The sequence below is a fragment of the Ornithorhynchus anatinus genome, chromosome X1 (genome assembly GCF_004115215.2).
Source record: "Ornithorhynchus anatinus isolate Pmale09 chromosome X1, mOrnAna1.pri.v4, whole genome shotgun sequence".
Taxonomy (NCBI): domain Eukaryota; kingdom Metazoa; phylum Chordata; class Mammalia; order Monotremata; family Ornithorhynchidae; genus Ornithorhynchus; species Ornithorhynchus anatinus.
The window spans coordinates 86,348,784-86,371,717 of record NC_041749.1 but is presented as its reverse complement, the minus strand read 5'-3'; the positions used below and the strand labels follow the sequence as shown (position 1 = coordinate 86,371,717).

Here is a 22,934-nt window from a genome sequence, read left to right as displayed (position 1 = left end):
ACAACCTGATTACCCTGTATCTACCCCAGTGCTTAGAACAGTGCTCGACACATTACCAACATTGTTTTTATTATTATTATTATTATGTCCACGATTCCCTGAAATGAGACAGCCTTCAGGGAGGCTAGTGACTAGGTTGGTTCAACCAATAACACAAAGGAAGGATGCTGAACCATAATAGCTCTTTCCTGGAGAGCTAATAAACAATTTCGTCAACCGTACCTAGCTAAGCATTTTCTAATGCTCATTGGAAAGGAAGACAGCATGGCCTAGTGAATAGAGTTCGGGCCTGGGAATCAGAAGGACCTGGGTTCTAATCCTGGCTCTGTCAGGTGTCTGCTGTGACCTTGGGCAAGTCACTTCACTTCTCTGTGCTTCAGTTACCTCACTTGTAAAGTAGGGGGTTAAGACTGTCAGCCCCATGTGGAACAGGGAATGTCCAACCTGATTAATTTATATATATGCCAGCACATAGAACAGTGCTTGGCACAAAGTTAGTGCTTAACAGGTACTATAATCATTATCATTATTGTAGGTGTCAGCCACAGCCTTCAGAGTGAAACAGTAGGGAGGAGTTGGGTGTTTTTTTCCTTTTTGAAGCCACTAGTAATGCAAATGGATCTGGTACCTTTTCCCCCTAATTCAATTATGAATCAATCATATTTATCGAGTGCTTACTGTGTGCAGAACACTCTACCAAGCCCTTGAAAGAGTAGAAAATAACAGTTGGTAGACACATTCCCTGCCCTTAAACTTAGTCTAGAAGTGGAGACGGACGTTAATAAATATGGATATGTACATAAGTGCTGTGGAGCTGAGGGAGGGATGAATAAATGGTGCAAATCCAAGTGCTAGAGAGACCCAGAAGGGAGTGGGAGAAGAGGAAGTGAGGGCTTAGTCGGGGAAGTCCTCTTGGAGGAGGTGTGCTTTTAATAAAGGCTTTGAAGATGGGAAAGGGTGGTGGTCTGTCGGATATGAAGCGGGGGCGGGGGGCGGGGGCTTTCCAGGCCAGAGGCAGTATGTGGGAAAGGGGTCAGTAGCAAGATAGATGAGATGGAAGTATAGTGAGAAGGTTGACATTAGAGGAGTCAAGTGGGCAGGCTGGGTTGTAGTAAGAGAGTAGCAAGGTGAGGTAGGAGGGAGCAAAGTGATGAAGTGCTTTAAAGCCAATGTGGAGGTTAATGGACAATCACTGGAGATTCTTGAGGAGTGGGGAAACACGGACTGAATTTTTTTTAGAAAAACGATCCAGGCAGCAGAGTGAAGTATGGAACGGATTGGGGAGAGACAGGAGGCAAGGGGGTCAACAAGGAGGCTGAGACAGTAATCAAGGTGGGTTAGGATAGGTTCTTGGATTTACATATTAGCAGTGTGTAGGCTTTGGGATCAGTTGCCTCACTCTCGCGTGAGGGGTCAGCTGATGGGACTGTGTATAACCTTAATAATGCCCATTTTGGATACCCAGGACATTTCCTTGAAATCCCACCCAGCTGTCCCAAATACCAACATATGGATTGTCCCCACAGAGATATGTGTGGGTAATTTCCTTGGTGTACCCAGGACTCACAAACCTGGCTAGGTTGTCCTTCACCATCACACTGGTGCTCTGAGAGAGCTGTTTTGTGATGGTTCTGCCCATAAAGAGGTTACACGTTTTAGAAAGCTGATTTTAGTCCTTTGTAGTGAACAGAATAGGCCTGTGACTCATTTTGACTTGGGGTGGATGTGTTGGTTTAGGACACCTGACATTTCAGAGTGGATGTTTTCCTTTGTAGCAAATGAGTTGTGACCGTATCTGTAATGAGGGAGTAACTATTGCTAGAAGCTTTTATATCATGACCAAAAAGAAGACTTTTTTTATATCACTTTACCATAGGCTTTCTGAATTCCCATTACTAACATTTAAGGACAATTGAGAAGCAACACAGCCTAGGGGAAGCACATGGGCTTAGGAGTCAGAGGACCTAGATTGTAAGCTCATTGTGGGCAGGGAATGCATCTGTTTTTTATTTTTGTACTATCCCAATCGCTTAGTATAGTACTCTGCACACAGTAAGCGCTCAAATAAGATTGAATGAATGAATAAATACAATTGAATGAATGAACCTGGAGTTCTAATCGTTCATTCATTCATTCAATAGTATTTATTGAGCGCTTACTATGTGCAGAGCACTGTACTAAGCGCTTGGAATGAACAAGTCGGCAACAGATAGACAGTCCCTGCCGTTTGACGGGCTTACAGTTTAATTGGGGGAGACAGACAGACAAGAACAAAGGCAATAAACAGAGTCAAGGGGAAGAACATCTCGTAAAAACAATGGCAACTAAATAGAATCAAGGCGATGTACATTTCATTAACAAAATAAATAGGGTAATGAAAATATATACAGTTGAGCAGACGAGTACAGTGCTGAGGGGATGGGAAGGGAGAGGGGGAGGAGCAGAGGGAAATGGGGGGGAAAGAGGGTTAAGCTGCGGAGAGGTGAAGCGGGGGCGGTAGAGGGAGTAGAGGGAGAAGGGGAGCTCAGTCTGGGAAGGCCTCTTGGAGGAGGTGAGTTTTAAGTAGGGTTTTGAAGAGGGGAAGAGAATCAGTTTGGCGGAGGTGAGGAGGGAGGCCGTTCCGGGACCGCGGGAGGACGTGGCCCGGGGGTCGACGGCGGGATAGGCGAGACCGAGGGACGGTGAGGAGGTGAGCGGCGGAGGAGCGGAGCGTGCGGGGCGGGCAGTAGAAAGAGAGAAGGGAGGAGAGGTAGGAAGGGGCAAGGTGATGTAGAGCCTTGAAGCCTAGAGTGAGGAGTTTTTGTTTGGAGCAGAGGTTGATAGGCAACCACTGGAGGTGTTGAAGAAGGGGAGTGACATGCCCAGATCGTTTCTGCAGGAAGATGGGCCGGGCAGCGGAGTGAAGAATAGACTGGAGTGGGGTGAGAGAGGAGGAAGGGAGATCAGAGAGAAGGCTGACACAGAGCTGGGATGTAACAAGAGCCTGTAGCAGTAAGGTAGCCGTTTGGGTGGAGAGGAAAGGGCGGATCTTGGTGATATTGTAAAGGTGAAACCGGCAGGTCTTGGTAATCCCGGCTCTGCCACTTGTCTGCTGTGACTTTGGGCTTGTCTTATTGTCTTATGCCTTAGAGTCGTCCCCGACCCATAGTGACAACGTGGACACATAATTATGGCATTTGTTAAGTGCTTACTATGTGCAAAGCACTGTTCTAAGCACTGGTTAGGATACAAGGTGATCAGGTTGTCCCACGTAGAGCTCACAGTCTTCATCCCCATTTTACAGATGAGGTCACTGAGGCACAGAGAAGTGAAGTGACTTGCCCACAGTCACACAGCTGACAGGTGGCAGGGCCGGTATTCGAACCCATGACCTCTGACTCCCAAGCCCGTGCTCTTTCGAATCCCGGCCCTGCCACCTGTCAGCTGTGTGACTGTGGGCAAGTCACTTCACTTCTCTGTGCCTCAGTGACCTCATCTGTAAAATGGGGATGAAGACTGTGAGCCCCACGTGGGACAACCTGATTCCCCTGTGTCTACCCCAGCGCTTAGAACAGTGCTCGGCACATAGCGCTTAACAAATACCAACATTATTATTATTATTATTATTATTATTATTTCCACTGAGCCACGCTGCTTCTCACACATCTCTCCCAGACACTTCTCTTCCAGAACGTCCTACCTCCATCTGCAATCATTCTGGTAGTGTATCTACAGAGTTTTCTCGGTAAAAATACAGAAGTGGTTTACCACTGCCTCCTTCCGCACAGTAAACTTGAGTCTCCACCCTCGACTCTCTCCCCTGCCATTGCTGCCCAGCACAGATGAGTGTTGACTGTAGCAGATTGCCTTCTACTCGCTAGCCACTGGCCAAGCCAGGAATGGAATGGGTAGGCCTCTGCTTGACTCTCCCTTCCATAGTCGAGACTGGTAGGGTACTGGAAACTCTCCAGGTGCGACTCTGAGAGGATGTGACCTTGGGTAAGTCAGTTAAATTCTCCGTGCCTCAGTTACTTCAACTGTAAAATGGGGATTAAGACTGTGAGCCTTATGTGGGACATAGACTGTGCCCAACCAGATGATCTTGTACCTAGTACAGTGCCTGGCACACAGTAAGCATACAAATACCATTTAAAAAAAGAAATGAATAGTCTCCTCAGTTGAGCTTTTTCATTCAGTTGTGAAGTAATATACGCAGAGCTTGTTCCGTCAGTGGAAATGATTAAGACACTTCAGATAGAGCACACAATTTCACTATCCATTTTGTGGGAGCTGGGAACTAGGTTTAGTGACAAATTTCTTTCGAAAAAATGGTCAGTGACTCTGAGACAAAGACTGCCTTCAGCAAAGCCAGTACTGCATTGACATCTTTCACAACCCCGTGACCCTGATGAAAAATAGGCGTATGGAAATCTCCGTAATGATATGCAAATTGAGTTGAGGAGCGTGCATGACAAGTGGTAGGATGCCAAAGCTGAAGAGAGCCAAGGCTGTGCAGAGCATCACCAACCCAAGGACTTCACATCACTGAAGAAGTCATATGCCCTTGCATCCCCTCTTCCAGCCCCTCTGAAGAGAGAAAATGGCTCTGACCTTATCAATAATAATAATAATAATGTTGGTATTTGTTAAGTGCTTACTATGTGCCGAGCACTGTTCTAAGCGCTGGGGTAGACACAGGGGAATCAGGATGTCCCACGTGGGGCTCACAGTCTTAATCTCCATTTTACAGATGAGGGAACTGAGGCCCAGAGAAGTTAAGTGACTTGCCCACAGTCACACAGCTGACAAGAGGCAATCCTCCGGAGATGATGGCAACGCTTGAATGTTCTCTTTAACGTATGGGCATTTGTACATATCTTTAAATTATATGTGATAAATTATATTACTGTCTCCCCCTCTAGACTGGAAGCTTGTTATGGGCAAGGAATGTGTATGCCGATTCTGTTGTATTCTCCCAAGCGGTGTTCTGTAAATACCGTGATTGATCAAGTACGCTTTATACACTACGAAGCATAGAAAACCTGCCTACAGGAGAAGGCAGGGTAGTTGTCCAACTTGATGCAATCACCACAGCAGAGCTGTGAAAAATGACAAAACACCTGGACCTGATGACATACTTGCCGAAATTTAGAAACTTGGAGGCTTTGCCCTGCTTGAAGACTTACATAAGCCATTACTCAATGTATGGAAAACAAAGGATCTACCCCTCCCCCCCACCCCCAGTCTTCAAGAAGAAAGGCAAAAGATCAGAATGTGGCAACCGTCCTGACATCTCCCTGCTCTGTATCGCTTGCAAGATTGGAAGCAGCATGGCTTAGTGGATAGAGCACGGGCTTGGAAGTCAGAAAGACCTGGGTTCTAAGGGTCTGCTGTGTGACCTTGGACAAGTCATTTCATTTCTCTGTCCTTTGGTTACCTCATTTGTAAAATGGGGATTAAGATGCCGAGCCCCGTGTGGGACAGGGACTGTGTCCAACTTGATTATCCTGTATCTACCCCAGTGCTTAGAGCAGGGCCTCGCACATAGTAAGCACTTAACAAACACCATTAAAAAATTAATAAATAAAAGATCCTTCTGGGCTGGCTACTGAATATTGCCAATCGCACGCTCCAAGAATCATAATGTAACTTGATATAATTGTGGTGCAATGGACATGATCTTTGAAGCGTGTCACAGTTGAATTGCCCCGAGTGGCTCCATGACCTCAAGTACAATTTTCTGAAACCACCTGAAAGCATTCGATGCCATCAGCAGATCTGGAGTCTGGCAACTGGTAAAGTTGGTTGCTCTGAGAAGTGAATTTGTGGGCAGGGAATGTGTCTGTTTATTGTTATATTGTACTCTCCCAAGTGCTTAGTACAGTGTTTTGCCCATAGTAAGTGCTTAATAAATATGATTGAGTGAATGAAGATTCTGAGTCCACTTCATGATGGCAAAGCTGGTCTTGGTAGGGCTGGGGCTTCTCTGATCCCTTTCCCTTTGTCACTGGGGTCCAGAAGGGCTGCAGAGAAGATTAATTTATTAATTTAAATTAAATAAATTAAACTCTTTAACTCTAATTTCAATTTATTCTGTGCAGCCAAGCTGGGTGATGCAACAAAGAACCAGGTTACAGTTGTTAGTCTACACTTCCAATCTTCTGAGAAACTTTCAACTCTTCAGGCTTCATGCATCACCGGAAAATCCTAGAGACAGCTAGGCAAGAGTTTTTCTTCACAGAACTACACTGTAGAGGCACACACGCGAGAAGACGTGTAGATCGTGAGGTGCTTTGCCGAAAAAGCGTGACAGTTTAGGCTGAAAGGGCTGAACTAAATGGCGGTCATGCACCATATTGCACCGGGGAAACCCTACACCTAAGCAAAGGTCTTCCACGCTGATGCAGAACCGAAGGCTGTCACTGAGGTAATGTAACATCCAACGCAAGGTAAGGGAGGAAGATGAATCTAGAAGACCAGACTATCCAAGGCGGATAACAATGAGACGTCAGGTTGTAGACCAGACTGGTGATCTACAGAGCTGTAGTGCTGTCCAAACTTCCAGCACTGCATCCAAATCTTTGAACAGCTCCATTAGTCTCTCTTTGGGGCAATCGCTATTATATTTTGCTTTGCATACAATAAGCGTTCAGTGAATACCATTGATCTAAGTATCACATTTATTGATGGTATTTATCGAGCGCTTACTGGGTGCAGAGCACTGGACTGACTGCTTGGGAAAGTACAATATAACAGAGTTGGTAGACATGTTCCCTGCCCTCCAGGAGCTTATAGACTACAGGGGGAGATGGACCTTAAAATAGATTCTGGTTAAGGAAAATAGAGTAAGTTGTTGAATCTTACAATGCAGGTGCAATAGATGTCTTAAATGGTCTTGTGAAAGAAGTCCATTGTGGGCAGGGAAAGTGTCTACCGACTCTGTTACGATGCACTTTCCCAAGTGCTTAGTACAGTGCTCTGCACTCAGTAGGCCCTCAATAAATACCTTTGATTGAAGGATGATCCTACTGCTTTTTAATTTCCTTGGAGAGCCCTGAAGACCAAACAAAAGACAATTCCTGAATGCCAACATGCACCGGAGTGACAAAGTATAGGTACCAAGACTCAAAGGTGAAGAACATCGATTTACTAATTAACTTTCTAATGAGGTTTTTTTTTTTTAATCTGTAAAAACAAGCAAAGCAAAGCCCAACTAGGTCAGGAAAAGATAGCACAGCTTCAGGAACAATTAGATTAAACCAAACATTGTGATCATTGATTTAATAGGTTGTACTCGGGTTAAACTGATAATCGAAGGCTAATGAACAAATATTTTCAGTTTATGCAGCAGGCTCTGTGCGACTGAGAACTTCCATCTTCTGCTCCTTGGTTCATGTTGAGGCACAATATCGTGTTTCCCCATTCTGTCTTGTCCTGTGATGTAGAGTTGTTTCCGACCCATAGCGACACCATGGACATATCTCTCCCAGAACGCCCCGCTCTCCATCTTCATTCAATAGTATTTTCATTCAATAGTATTTATTGAGCGCTTACTATTTGCAGAGCACTGTACTAAGCGCTTGGAATGAACAAGTCGGCAACAGATAGAGACAGTCCCTGCCGTTTGATGGGCTTACAGTCTAATCGGGGGAGATGGACAGACAAGAACAATGGCAATAAATAGAGTCGGGGAAGAACATCTCATAAAAACAATGGCAACTAAATAGAATCAAGGCGATGTACATTTCATTACCAAAATAAATAGGGTAATGAAAATATATACAGTTGAGCGGGCGAGTACAGTGCTGAGGGGATGGAAAGGGAGAGGGGGAGGAGCAGAGGGAAAGGGGGAAAAGAGGGTTTAGTTCTGGTAGTGTATCCTTAGAAGTTTACCACTGCCTCCTTCCACTCAGTTAACTTGCGTCTCCGCCCTCGACTCTTTCCCCTACCGTTGCTGCCCAGCACGGATGAGTTTTGACTCGTAGCAGATTGCCTTCCACTCACTAGCCGCTGGCCAAGCTAGGAATGGAATGCCTCTGCTTGACTCTCCCTCCTGTAGCCGAGAATGGTAGAATATTGGAAACTCTCCAGGTATGACCCTGAGAGGGGGGCCCTCATTCAAAAACATAAAGAAGGTAATTTTTTCTATGAGAAACAAAACCAAAAGTTCTTAACCATCATTAATTCAATGTAAATTCTTACCTTTATAGGGATGCTTTCTTTTCATTCATTCAATTGTATTCATTAGGTGCTTACTATGTGCAGAGCACTGTACTAAGTGCTTGGGAAAGTACAATACAGTTTACTGCTAAAACCATAATAGAGGTGGTATTGAAATTCAGACCCAGTGACTTTAAATTGTAAAATATAGAAGCTTCCTTCCCAGTCAGCGTATTTCTGGAAGAATTCAACTCTACTCCACATAGCTTATGAAATGTAATGCCTTTAGGAAAGGAAGGTGGAGTAGATTGGGACAATAGGTCATGGCCACTTTGCTGCGTGACCTTGGGCAAGTTGGCGCCTCAGTTGCCTCATCTATAAAATGGGGATTAAGACTGTGAGCCCCATGTGGGTTAACCTGATTACCTTGTATCTCCCCCAGCACTTAGAACAGTGCTTGGCACATAGCACTTAACAAGTACCATCATCATTATTATTAGAACCAGTGGCTTAGCTAAACTGTAAGCTCTTTGTGGGCAGGGAATGTGTCTCTTTATTGTTGTACTCTCCCAAGTGCTTAGTACAGTGCTTTGCACACAATAAGCACTCAGTAAATACAACTGACCGACCGACTGACACTTCAGTAAATGAGTGCTGCCCAGAATTAGTTTTAGCAATTCCCAGAATTGCATTGTGGCATTAAACCTCAGTGTGGCCACAGCACATATGATCTCTGTTGCTTGGGAACGCCATTGACATCTGGCCACCATCTTCATGGACCTTGCATTTGGCATCATCATCAGTAGACTGGAGTCCTGGCAAGTATTAAACTCAGTTGGTTGCCCCGACAACAGTTAAAAATCTGATTCTTGCCTCTACACCAGCTGAATAAAGTAGTGTGGTATAATAGGTCTGTTATTTCCGCCACCCCTCCCCCCCCAAACCTATTCTACGCTGCCATGTTTGAGGAGTCAAAGGACCTGGAAGATGGTTTTAAAAACTGCTTCTGAATCTCTGGGAAACTCTTCCCACTTAACAAATTACAGGCCCCATGCTGACGGATCTCTGAAAGTGCAGGTACATGAAAATATTGCACTCTCTCAAGTGCTTAGTACAGTGCTTTGCACACAGTAAGCACTCAGTAAATACAGTTGATTGAATCAGTGACCTGCGGAAGGTTTTGGAACTACGGTTCAGTATCTAGCATGGTGTAGTGGATAGAGCACAGGCCTGGGAGTCAGAAGGTCATGGGTTCTAATCCCAGCTCCACCATTTATCTGCTGTGTGATCTTGAGCCAATTGTTTCACTTCTCTGGGCATCTGTTACCTCATCTGTTAAAAAAAAAAAAAAAAAAAAGTGGGGGGGGGGGGGGGGGCGGGGGGGGAATTGAGAGCCTACTGAGACAGAGACTGTGTCCAACCCAATTTGCTTGTATCCACCCCAGCGCTTAGTATAGTGCCTCTCAGATAATAAGCACAGTACTTGGCAAATAGTAAGCACTTAAATACCATTATTATTCCCAGACTAAGGCCCGCTTTTCCTCTGCTTCCCCCTCCCCTCTCCATTGCCCCAACTTGCTCCCTTTGCTCTACCCCTCCACAGCACTTGAGTATGTATGAACATATTTATAATTCTATTTATGTTAATGATGTGTATATATCTATAATTCATTCACTCAATAGTATTTATTGAGCGCTTACTATGTGCAGAGCACTATACTAAGTGCTTGGAATGTACAAATCGGTAACAGATCGAGACAGTCCCTGCCCTTTGACGGGCATACAGTCTAATCGGGGGAGACGGACAGACAAGAACAATGGCAATAAATAGAATCAAGGGGATGAACATCTCATTAAAACAATAGCAAATAAATAGAATCAAGGTGATGTACATCTCTTTAACAAAATAAATAGGGTAATGAAAATATAGTTGAGCGGACGAGTACAGTGCTGAGCGGAGGGGAAGGGAGAGGGGGAGGAGCAGAGGGAAAGAGGGGAAAAGAGGGATTAGCTGAGGAGAGGTGAAGGGAGGGGCAGAGGAGAGCAGAGGGAAAAGGGGCATTCAGGCTGGGAAGGCCTCTTGGAGGAGGTGAGCTTTAAGTAGGGTTTGGAAGAGGGGAAGAGAATTTGGAGGAGGTGAGCTTTAAGTAGGGTTTTGAAGAGGGGAAGAGAATTTGGCGGAGGTGAGGAGGGAGGGCATTCCAGGACCGCGGGAGGATGTGGCCCAGGGATCGACGGCGGGATAGGCGTGAATGGGGGACGGTGAGGAGGTGGGCGGCAGAGGAGCGGAGCGTGCGGGTTGGGCGGTGGAAAGAGAGAAGGGAGGAGAGGAAGGAGGGGTGCAAGGTGTTGGACAGCCTCGAAGCCTAGAGTGATAAGTTTTTGTTTTGTGTGGAGATTGATAGGCAACCATTGGAGGTTTTTAAGAAGGGGAGTGAAACGCCCAGAGCGTTTCTGCAGGAAGATGAGCCGGGCAGCGGAGTGAAGAATAGACTGGAGCCGGGAGAGACAGGAGGAAGGGAGATCAGAGAGAAGGCTGACGCAGTAATCTAGCCGGGATATTACGAGAGCCTGTAATTCTATTTATATTGATGCTATTGATGCCTCTTTACTTGTTTTGATGCCTGTTTCCCCCTTTCTAGACTGTGAGCCCATTGTGGGTAGGGATTGTCTCTCTCTGTTGCTGAATTGTGGTTTTCAAGAGCTTAATACAGTGCTCTGCACACAGTAAGTGCTCAATAAATATGATGGAATGAATGAATGAATCCACCAAGTACTGTGGACCGGCAATCAGCTGAAAGATCAAGGTTCTTTTCTTTCCTGAATCCAGGAATCCCTCCACTGAACTAAAGATTTTCACGGATGAGATAGACCTGAAATCTTCAGCATCATCTATGTGCTATACATCAAATGACCCAACAGGATCACAGTCCACTTAGGTGTTGACCAAGTGTTCCCTGGTTTCAGGGGAGGGGGAGTTACAATAATGATAATTGTGGTATTTAAACACTTACTTTGGGCCAAGTACTGTATTAAGTGCTTGGCATTGCATGTGGACATTGATTCGTACATGGTCCCTGGCCCACAAGAGGCTCTAACGCTACAGTGGGGGAAAATAAGTGAAATCAGAAACAGCAACAAATAACAGTTGATTATTGCCTGGAGGGATGTTAGGTCACAGAGAAGCAGTGTGGCCTAGTGGAAAGAGCGTGGGCCTGGTTGTCAGAAGGACCAGGGTTTTAGTCCCAGCTCTGCTACTTGGCTGCTGAGTGAGCTTGGGCGAGTCACTTCACTTCTCTGTGCCTCAGTTACCTCATCTGTAAAATGGGGATTAAGACTATGAGCCATATGTGGGACAGTGACTGTCCAACCTGATTATCTTGTGTCTACCCCAGTACTTAGTACAGTGCTTGGCACCTACTAAGTGCTTAACAAGTGCCACAGTCATTATTATTAGTCATCCAGATGTTCTTTACAAGGTCAAGAGAGAGGAGAGGGCTGCTCCACCCCTCAGGCCGTCTACCCTCATCTCGTCCTCCCCACCTCGGGTTCTGGAAGGCAGCCAATCTTTTATGTTAGTTGCAAGGCTGAGAAGCAGCGTGGCCTAGTGGAGAGAGCACAGGCCTGGGAATCAGAAGGACCCCAATTCTAATTCTGGCTCTGCCACATGTCTGCTGCGTGACCTTGGGCAATTCACTTAATTTCTCTGGATTTGTTACCTCATCTGTAAAATGGGGATTAAGGCTTGTGAGCCCATGTGGGATAGGGACTGATTACCTGATTAGCTTGTATCTACCCCAGTGATTAGTACAATGCCTGGCACATACTTAACTCTTAAATTCTCTGTTTACCAAAAAAAAAAAAAAGTTAGGCTGTAAGGTGACTATTCCAATAGTGTGCTCAGGCAGTTGCAGTATATTGCATTGAAGCTGGTGTACCATGGGCCAGAAAGATAGAAAGAACATTTTAAAGAGTCACTTTAGTACTGACTTAGCTAAGGACTGCCGGGATTCGACAGAGGAGACGGACCAGCCCGGCATGCAGTAATTGGGGATAGGGTAGCTCTTTGAGAGCAGAGATTTTTAGGAAGGCGATATAACAAAAGACCAAACTGATAACGGTACCCAGATTCTGCCAAAATAAAAGCATAGCAAAGGACAAACTCTGCCTATGATAAAAAAAAAAAAAAAAAGGAATTGTCAGCCCCACATCCATCTCTTCACCTACTGTGAATATAAATCTTGCTATAGGTATTGGACCTGAAGGACAGCTCTTTCTGTATTCTTGGCAGAAGCCTTAGTTAGAAACTGAAATGCATTTGCAGTCAGAATTCAGATTTGTCAATGTAAAACATTTCAAAACTTTCTGGGCCACCTCTCATTTGAAACTTGAGGGCATGAAGACAGTGTCTTTAGAATTACACACGCTGAAATAGGAATTGTCTCTCCCCTAATTGCCAAAGCTTTGCACCAACCAGCCCTAATCTTCCAAATTGTCCAGTCCAGTGCTGTAGATTGACTATGGCACCTCTACTTAATGTTTCAGCTTGCAATGATCTTGGACTTGTGCTGATTTTTTTTTTTTTTGGCAATTAGGTGAGCTCTTTAATCCTTCCTAAAAATAATCCTCTCTTTCCCAGTTTGTAACATAGATACAAGCTTTGGGAACTGGGCTTTCCAGGTAACCTTGAGTGATCTTTGAAAGACTAGCAGGAAGTGCAAGTCCTACCATTATTTATTATTCATTATTTATTGTAATAATTATTTCATTATTATATTTTTCCAGAGGTAATAATGTTGGTATTTAAGTGCTTACTACGTGCAGAACACTGTTCTAAGCGCTGGGGTAGATACAGGGGAATGAGGTTGTCCCACAGTCTTCATCCCCATTTTTCTGCCAAAATGTTAAAGATAATGATAGTCATGGTACTTGTTAGGTGCTTACTATGTGTCAAGCTGGGGTGGATACGAGATGATCAGGTTGAGCACAGTGCCGGTGCACAGTCTGAGGAGGGAATTGGATTTAATCCTCATTTCACAGATAGGGAAACCGAGGCACAGAGAAGCGAAGTGACTTGCCCAACATCATATAACGGACCAGTGTTAGAGCCAGGATTAGAACCCAGGTCCTCTGACTCCCAGGCCCGTAATCTATCCTCTTGGCCATGCTGCTTCTCACTGAGCTTGGTCTCTGAGCATTCTTGATGGTCGGCAGCGAAGTAGATGAGATGGAGGCACAGTGAGAAGGTTAGCATTAGAGGAGCATTAGAGGAGCTCTCTGACCTCCCTTCCTCCTCTCTCGCCCCGCTCCGGTCTATTCTTCACTCCGCTGCCCGGCTCATCTTCCTGCAGAAACGATCTGGGCATGTCACTCCCCTTCTTAAACAACTCCAGTGGTTGCCTATCGACCTCCGCTCCAAACAAAAACTCCTCACTCTAGGCTTCGAGGCTCTCCATCACCTTGCCCCTTCCTACCTCTCCTCCCTTCTCTCTTTCTACCGCCCACCCTGCAGGCTCCGCTCCTCCGCCGCCCACCTCCTCACCGTCCCTCGGTCTCGCCTATCCCGCCGTCGACCCCTGGGTCACGTCCTCCCGCGGTCCTGGAACGCCCTCCCTCCTCACCTCCGCCAAACTGATTCTCTTTCCCTCTTCAACACCTTACTTAAAAATCACCTCCTCCAAGAGGCGTTCCCAGACTGAGCTCCTCTTCCCCCTCTACTCCCTCTGCCATCCCCCCTTTACCTCTCCGCAACTAAAGCCTCATTTTCCCCTTTTCCCTCTGCTCCTCCACCTCTCCCTTCCCATCCCCACAGCACTGTATTCGTCCGCTCAACTGTATATATTTTCGTTACCCTATTTATTTTGTTAATGAATTGTACATCGCCTTGATTCTGTTTAGTTGCCATTGTTTTTACGAGATGTTCTTCCCCTTGACGCTGTTTAGTGCCATTGTTCTTGTCTGTCCGTCTCCCCCGATTAGACTGTAAGCCCGTCAAACGGCAGGGACCGTCTCTATCTGTTGCCGACTTGTTCATCCCAAGTGCTTAGTACAGTGCTCTGCACATAGTAAGCGCTCAATAAATACTATTGAATGAATTGAATAAGGAGCGAGGTTTGCGGGCTGGGTTGTAGTAGGAGAGTAGCGAGGTGAGGTAGGAGGGAGCAAGGTGATGGAGTGCGTTAAAGCCAGTGGTGAGGAGTTTTTTGTTTGTGGAAGTGGATGGGCGACACCTGGAGGCTCTTTAGGAGTGGGGAAACATTTCCTGATGATATTTGTAGAAAAATGATCCAGGCAGCTGAGTGAATATGTATTGGAGTAGACAGGAGGTAGGGAGGTCAGCAAGGAGGCTGATGGAGTGATCCAGGCAGGATGTGAAGAGTGATTGAATTAATGTGGTAGCATTTTGGATGGAGGGGAAAGGGTGGATTTTAGGCTAAACCAATTAATTAGAAGCAGTGTGTCCTAGTGGAAGGAGCACAGGCCTGGGATCTTGAGGACCTGCGTTCTAATTCCAGCTCTGCCAATTGCTTGCTGTGTGACCTTGCACAAGTCACTTAAGTTCTCTGGGCCTCAGTTCTCCTTTTCTCTGTTCTACTCAGACTGTGAACCCCGGGCAGGACAGGGACCGTGTCCAACATAATTCACTTGTATCTACCCCAGTGCCTAGAGCCGTATTGAACTCATAGTAAGCACTTAAGGGCTTAACAAGTACTATGGCTTAGTGGATAGAGCCTGGACCTGGGAATCTGGTCTGCTGTGTGGCCTTGGGTAAGTCACTTCACTTCTCTGTGCCTCACTTGTCTCATCTGCAAAATGGGGATTGAGGCTGTGAGCCCCATGTGGGACAGGGACTGTGTCCAACCCAATTTGCTTGTATCCACCCCAGCCCTTGTACAGTGCCTGGCACATAATAAGCACTTAACAAATAATTAGTTGCAGAGTTACATAAAACCAAATGGACCTTAGGAAGCTGAGTTATACTAACTAGGGGAATTTATTTTTCCATAGACACTTAACTCCCTAGTAGGAGTCCCAGAAGAGGGCTTTAATGTCTGTCTGCCCCATACAGCGGAATCTACTTATGGGCAGGGAACGTGTGTCGCACTGTGACTTAATAATCTTGTTTCCTTCCCAGCACTTAGTACAATACTTGGTACATAGTAAATGCTTCACGAATACCACAGTTAATTAATTACCAACTCTGTTATATTGTAGTCCCCCAATCCAGAGAGTATTGCACTGCAGAGAGTACAGTGCTCTGCAAACAGTAAGTGTTCAATAAATGCCACTGATTGATTGATAATTAACATGAGCTGACTTCTTGACTACCTTGTGACTAGTGTTTTCTAGAATAATTCATTCTTCCCCATACTCACTGACATCAGGTGTGTAAGCTTTAAAGTGTAAATTGCCGTGATGTCTTTTTGGCAATTATCAACAGTTGGCATTCTACGTTTTCCAAAGCAATAGTGGCTTCAGTTGGTCAGGTTGGGGATCTTATTTTTGTCTTTTCTTATGCCATCGAGTCCTCCCCGACCCATAGCGATGCCACGGACGCATCTCTCCCAGAATACCCCGCTCTCCATCTGCTATCGTTCTGGTAATGGATCCATAGAGTTTTCTTGGTAAAAATATCAAAGTCATTTACCACTGGCCTCCTTCCACGCAGTAAACTAGAGTCTCCGCCCTGGACTCCTTCTCTTGCCGTTGCTGCCCAGCAAGGGTGAGTTTTGACCTGTAGCAGATTGCCTTCCACTCGCTAGCCACTGGCCAAGCTAGGAATGGAATGGGAATGCCTCTGCTTGACTCTCCCTCCTGTAGCCGAGACTGGTAGCATACTGGAAACTCTCCAGGTGTGACCCGGGGCAGGGGAGACTTATTACTCACATTTAAATTGCTCAGAGCTTTAAAGTGGGTTTCAGGCTTCCTGAAAGCAAACAGGCCAGGGGAAGCTCTACCTGTGGTGAAATCTGCTTTCAGATGGAGCCAAAGTACAGGGATGTTATACCAAAATCAATTTACAGAGGCAGGCTGCCGGTTCCTCTGCAGGCACACTCTGCAGTTTCACTTGTGTTTGTTGATAGTCTCTGAAATTGTTTCCATTTGGAGCAAGTGGCTTATCGATTGTCTCTAATAAACATGGCCATATTCCGTTACTGAATTACTGGTGTCTCAAGGTCTTCTATACAAGACAAAGGTGAATCTTAGAAAAGAATTTCCCCAAAGGGCCGAGTTGTATAGTGTACTGTATGTATTTGTTCGTTATTTTCAAAGGTGATGCTTCTGACTCAGGCAGGTTATTGACACCTTAGTCTTTGTCCCAAATGTAATAAGAATCTATGTATGACTCTACTGTACATTATACTGAGAAAGTGCAAACTCTGGGCTTCTGGTAGCAGATTGTTGGAATTTCATTTGGGATGGGGGGTGGGGGGGTACTTCTGTCACTTAGCAGTATCTGTTATGCATTTCAATTCTTCTGTGAAAAATATGATCATCTTAATGGCCTATGCAAAACTGACCTGGATCCAAACATCTCTAGTGTTTGTAGTGTCTGGTGACCCCAGTAGACCCTGGATCACTGAGAGAAGGGGAACTTGAGGTCACATGGTGTGGTGGTGCTGCTTGCCCTCTCTGTTCCTGGAGACAGGAGTGGATTCTTGGGTGACAATGTGGGTAGGCCCAGCCATTAAGTTGCCCTTCCCACAGGATCTGGTGGAGGGGGAGATAGGAGGCTGCCTAATCAGGGTGTAGACTCTTGGATAGTAAATGCTTAGCACAGTGCTCTGCACACAGTAAACGCTCAATAAATACCATTAGTTGACCAACTGATTAACTCCTTGATTTTGTCTAGGGCTATTATGGTCCCAAAGTGATTTTACATCAACGATTTCATTTTTATCCTAACAAGAGCCCTGTGATATAGGACTCGCAGTTTCTGTTTTGCAGTGAGGAAACAGACATCTCCAGAGGACGTGCTAGTGATTAGTGAAATGGATAAAATTTGGGGAGCAGGTGGCACAGGCAGCTACTGACCAGATAAACGCCACACTGGCGACTGAAGGCAGCTCAGGGCAGCACGAGCTAGTGCATTAGCCTGTCTAGGAAGACTGAGCTTGATGAGCCAGCCCAAGGTCTGAAGACGGCACCTCTGAGATCTTAATGTTAACTTGGCCGGATTGCCAGATGGCTGAGATGGTAAACAGGGCCTACGGAGCAGCTCTCCTGTACGCAAGGGTTAGCCACCTCTGCCCCAGTGAACTCCGCAAAGGAGAAGTGCTGGATACAACGAAAGCCCATTTCAGGGGAACTGCAGAATTAATGCCAACAATATTCTTCCAATTCTAGTGAGAATTTGAGCAAGGAAGCATTACTACACTTTATGATATTTGTGAAGTGCTTACTCTGTGCCAGAGACTGTACTAAGCTCTGGGGTAGATAGAAGTTAATCGAGTTGGATCACAGTTCCTGTCCCGCATGGGGCTCACGGTCTTAATCCCCTCTTCACAGATGAGGTAACTGAGGCACAAAGGATGTACACCTCATTAACAAAATAAATAGGGTAATACAAATATATTCAAATGAGCACAGTGCTGAGGGGAAGGGAGAGAGGGAGGAGCAGAGGGAAAGGGGACTTAGCTGAGGGGAGGGGAGGAGGGAAGGGGGAGGGAGCAGACGGGGAGCAGAGAGGGAGCAGAGGGAAAAGGGGAAGCTCAGGCTGGGAAGGCCTCTTGGAGGAGGTGAGCTCTCCGAAGGGCTTTGAAGAGGGGAAGAGAGTTAGTTTGGTGGAGGTGAGGAGGGAGGGCATTCCAGGACAGCGGGAGGACGTAGGCCAGAGGTCGACGGTGGGTTAGGCGTGAACGGGGGACGATGAGGAGATGAGTGGCAGCGGAGCATGCGGGGTGGGCAGTTAGAAAGAGAGAAGGGAGGAGAGGTAGGGGGCAAGGCAATGGAGAGCCTTGAAGCCCAGAGTTAGAAGTTTTTGTCTGGTTGTGAGAAGCTGGTTGTGGGCAGGGAATGTGTCTGTTATATTGCTATATTGTACTCTCCTGAGTGCTTAGTACAGTGCGCAGGGCAGACGGAAACCATTAGAGCACTGGGCAGGGTATGGCAATTTGGACCAAGGATGACTTTGCCTGGAATGGTGAAGAGATTGTAAGCTCGTTGTGGGCAGAGAACGTGTCTACCAACTCTGTTATATGGTACTACCCCAAGTGCTTAGTACAGTGCTCTGCACAGGGTAATAATAACCATAATAATTATTATGGTATTTGTTAGGCGCTTACTGTGTGCCAGGCTCTGTACTAAGCACTGGGGTGTATACAAGCAATTTGGGTTGAACACAGTCCCTGTCCCACATGCGGCTCACAGTCTTAATCCCCATTTTACAGATGAGGTAACGGAGCTCCAGAGAAGTTAAGTGACTTTCCCAGAGTCAAACAGCAAACAAGTGGCAGAGCCGGAATTAAAACCCGGGTTCTTCTGACTCACGGGCCCATGCTCTATCCACTAGACCAGGCTGCTTCTGTTTCCTCTTGGAGTTTTTCTCATTGCTAGTGTGCTGAGTCTGAAATAGTCTTCATTCAGAAGCCTTAGGACCAAGACTCATCTGTGATTGCAGACGGGAGACTATCGTCAGTCTCCATTTTACTGTCAGTAATTTTGCATTCCTTGGGCAGTATATTTTAAAAAGCAGCAGAATTGCCAAGTTTAGGCAGCAAATCAGAACCATTTGGCTCGTTCTCCATTTTCAGGGCAGATAGAATTGAACTCTTTACTTTGGAATGGGGATTAGGAAACAAGGTAATGAGTCAACAAAGTGGATGCTGCAGAAAATCCATTACATTCTCCATGGGGGTGTAGATTTAAGTAAAGGCCTGTGATCTTAGTTTATTCCTTTTCTCATTTGCTTCTCATCATCGAGAAATACACCCGCTTTTGGTTAGGGCTTTGTTGGCCACATGTAACACCTGCTATTCTCTACCCCCTTACCAGCAAAGGATGGAAGCCTCCCCTAGACTGGAAGCTCATTGTGGGCAGGGAATATGTCTGTTATATTGTACTCCCAAGCATTTAATACAGTGCTGTGCACGCAGTAAGCGCTCAATAAGTACGATTGACTGACTGAAGTTGTTCTTGTCCCCTTTGCCTGGTGCCCTCCAGAAAAGATGTGCTGGTTTTAATTTATTCAGATGTATGTTTTCTGAAATTCTTTGTAGTACGCGTGAGTTCTTTTATCACTAGCCCTTTAAAGGTTCAAATAGGAAATATTCTAAAATAATTGTATTGACATGAAATCTCATCTTATGCTGTCGAGTCATCTCTGACCCATAGCAACTCCATGGACACATCTCTCCCAGAACACCTCACCTCCATCTGCAACATTTTGGCAGTATATCTGTAGAGTTTTTTTGGTAAAAATGCAGAAGTAGTTTACCATTGCCGCCTCTGCACAGTAAACTTGAGAGTCTACCCTCGCCTCTCCCATGCCTGCTGCCCAGAACAGGTGAGTTTTGATCTATAGCAGCTTGCCTTCCACTCGCTAGCCACTGCCCAAACTAGGAATGGAATGGGTATGCCTCTGCTTGATTCTCCCTCTCATAGCCGAGACTGGTAGAGTACTGGAAACTCTCCAGGTGCCATCCTGAGAGACTGACATGAAATAGCAGTTGGTAAATAGACCATTCCTACGGCATGTTCTGGTCCAGGGGAAACAGATGGCAACAGGTTAGGTCCATCAGAGAGGAAAACGCAAGGCAAAAGGTCCATGGAAGAGAAAGGTTCATCAGTGATCACTAGGACAGGAATAACAAGGAGTGAAAGAAAAGGTAGCTCAACTGTGTATTTCAAATATCTAAGGTGATGCATATCGAGACAGTAACTGGCCCGGGAATAAAACGAGACGTCCAGCTCTTTGTGAAATGACTTGCTTTTAGGGGTTCTTGCAATTGCAAGGACAATGCAACAGTAGTTGAATTTCTTGGTTAAAGTGATATGGTCTTATACAATCCTCTCACAGTGTAGGGTGCTTCAACTGAAAAGTGGGCTATTCTAAGTTTTCTCTAAAGAAGACCTTGCTGACTGAGGTGAACAACTTGGCCTTCACGGGAGTTGGTATTCTGCAATAAGATGCCCAAGTGTAAGACATTTGTCTTAGAAAATAGGGCATGATACAGGTGATTCTTAAATGACTAAGACCGTTTTCTGTGTGTATATGTGTATGTGTCTGTGTGTATATGTATGTAGATAGCCACACACCATGTAATAATAATGGTATTTAAGTGCTTACTATGTGCCAAGCACTGTTCTAAATGCTGGGGGAGATGCAAGGTGAACAGTTTGTCCCACGTGAGGCTCACAGGCTTAATCCCCATTTTGCAGATGAAATAACTGAGGCACAGAGAAGTTAAGTGACTTGCCCAAAGTCACACAGCTGACAAGCGGCACAGCCGAGTTTAGAACCCATGACCTCTGACTCCCAAGCCCAGGCTCTTTCCACTGAGCCATGCTGCTTCTCCAATACCATATGTATTAAGAGTTGGAAAAACCGAGTTGAGAAGCAGCATGGTGTAGTGGATAGAGCATAGGCCTGAGAGTCAGAAGGTCATGAGTTCTTATCCTGGCTCTGCTACATGTCTGCTGTGTGACCTTGGGCAAATCACTTCACTTCTCTGTGCCTCATTTGCCTCATCTGTAAAATGGGGATTCAGACTGTGAGCCCCACAAGGGATAGGGACTGTGTGCTCCACGATTTGCCCATATTCACTCCAGCGCTTAGTACAGTGCCTGGCACATAGTAATTACTTAAATGCCATAATAGTAATAATAGAAATTCTAAACTCAAAAATGCTTTAGGGAGTACATGTTCTAAGGAAATCAACAGTCTTGAGGTCTCACTGGATGCTGGAAGATCATATTTTACATCCAGCTCCAGTCATGGACCAACATGCAAGGTTTGAATCTCTGGAGATCAATGCCTTTGACACCTTGTCAGGAAGGAGAATGGTAGTTTACATAAATGAATTCCCTGTGGGCCTGAGTGGTAAGTTTGTCTCCTGCTCACTCCACCTTGGCCGTCAAAAGTAGTGCTTGTTGTGTCGTTGGCAAAACTCGAAAGGAAATGTATTTACTCGCTCAGAAGACTAGGATGTTTTCTTTCCCATTCCAGGTAGCCCTTGTGGGGCCTCCGTGGAATTTAGCATTTGTTTGTATCCAGCTCAGATTTGAAGTGGAGTCCAGGTAAAATGAGTGTGATTAAACACAAGGCACCTGGCTTATTTTCATCTTGAGAAATGGTGAGAGTTGCCCAGAAACCCTTAGGACAGCTAGGGAGGGAACCCAGGATCCCAAGTCTCGTGCCTTACATTGGGGGCTTTATTTTTGACAAAGTCCTCTTCAGATAGTAGCCTTTCTAGTGACACATTGGCTGAGCAATCAACAATGCCTGGAAATGGCTTCTTTGCGTTTCTGAGCTTCATGTGAATTTGGAGAGGGGATGAACATTGGTTGCAGTAGGTGATCCAACAGTGGAGCATTAAGATTAATGATTCCCCTTTGGGAATTCAATCAATCACTTCAATCCATACTTCACTCTACTGCCTGGATCATTTTACTACGAAACCATTTGTCAATGGTATTTACTGAGTGCTTAACCTGTGCAGAATACTGCACTAAGCACTTGGGAGGGTGGAGGATAACAGAGTCGGTAGATGCACTCCCTGCCCACGAGTTTACAATCTAGACACGAGCTTTCGGTCAAGTTCTCATTTCCCCTCTCTTCAAGAACCTCTAGCGGTTGCTCATCTACCTCCACCTCAGAAAGAAACTCCTTACCATTGGATTTTCCTAGAACCTGGCATGAAAACTGTCTGCAATCTTGCAAAAGTACCTCAGCTGCCTGTAACTTAATTTTTTTGACCTGTCAGGAAGCTGCCATTATTTCATTTAGGGTCACCTACATGTTACAAAGCTACATTTCAGTTGAGGCAAGAAGCAGCCACTGTAGTTTTCGGGCTTAAATAGTATTGTTCAAGCAGGTTTTGCCCCCAAAATCATCTTTAGAATGCACTGCTAGACCAACTAGCTCATTTCCCGTGCCTCAGCCATAGCAAACAGTAGGTTTCCACCCACGTTGTGCTTATTTTGCCTCTGCTTGCAGAAAAGGACAAGGACACGCGACCCCACACAGCCAGATCAATGAAGCTGTGAGCATGTGCCATTGCTTTGATATTTAGAAAAATATAACTTTGCACACACTGCTAATCAGACATTATTTTTGTTCTTATATTGGCAGGCTTTCACTTTGACCCCTGGAATTGGTCCACCTCCCCTCTGGTTTGGTCTCTGAGTAGATTTCATCCCCATGATTCTATTTATTGCTATTCTTGTCTGTCCATCTCCCCCGATTAATAATAATGATAATAATAATAATGTTGGCATTTGTTAAGCGCTTACTATGTGCCGAGCACTGTTCTAAGCACTGGGGTAGACACAGGGGAATCAGGTTGTCCCACGTGGGGCTCACAGTCTTAATCCTCATTTTACAGATGAGGTAACTGAGGCACCGAGAAGTTGTGACTTGCCCAAAGTCACACAGCTGAGAAGTGGCCGAGCCGGGATTTGAACCCATACCTCTGACTCCAAAGCCCGTGCTCTTTCCACTGCGCCACGCTGCACTGTAAGCCCGTCAAAGGGCAGGGACTGTCTCTATCTGTTACCGATTTGTACATTCCAAGCGCTTAGTACAGTGCTCTGCACATAGTAAGTGCTCAATAAATACTATTGAATGAATGAAA

At 45.6% G+C, this 22,934-nt stretch overlaps 1 protein-coding gene and 4 non-coding genes across 6 annotated transcripts in view; 1 reads left to right on the top strand and 4 right to left on the bottom strand.

The window, feature by feature from the left end:
- Nucleotides 1–22,934, top strand: part of LOC100073971 (store-operated calcium entry regulator STIMATE) — a 99,438-nt gene that overhangs the window by 28,730 nt on the left and 47,774 nt on the right. The gene's annotated exons all lie outside the window — the stretch shown is intronic.
- LOC114807065 lies at nucleotides 3,831–3,968 on the bottom strand. Its single transcript, XR_003755118.1, has one exon. It is a non-coding gene; the product is annotated as a small nucleolar RNA SNORA7 (small nucleolar RNA).
- LOC114807275 lies at nucleotides 7,957–8,088 on the bottom strand. The gene has a single exon (XR_003755325.1). It is a non-coding gene; the product is annotated as a small nucleolar RNA SNORA7 (small nucleolar RNA).
- Nucleotides 15,873–16,010, bottom strand: LOC114807154. The gene has a single exon (XR_003755207.1). It is a non-coding gene; the product is annotated as a small nucleolar RNA SNORA7 (small nucleolar RNA).
- Nucleotides 19,656–19,793, bottom strand: LOC114806965. The gene has a single exon (XR_003755018.1). It is a non-coding gene; the product is annotated as a small nucleolar RNA SNORA7 (small nucleolar RNA).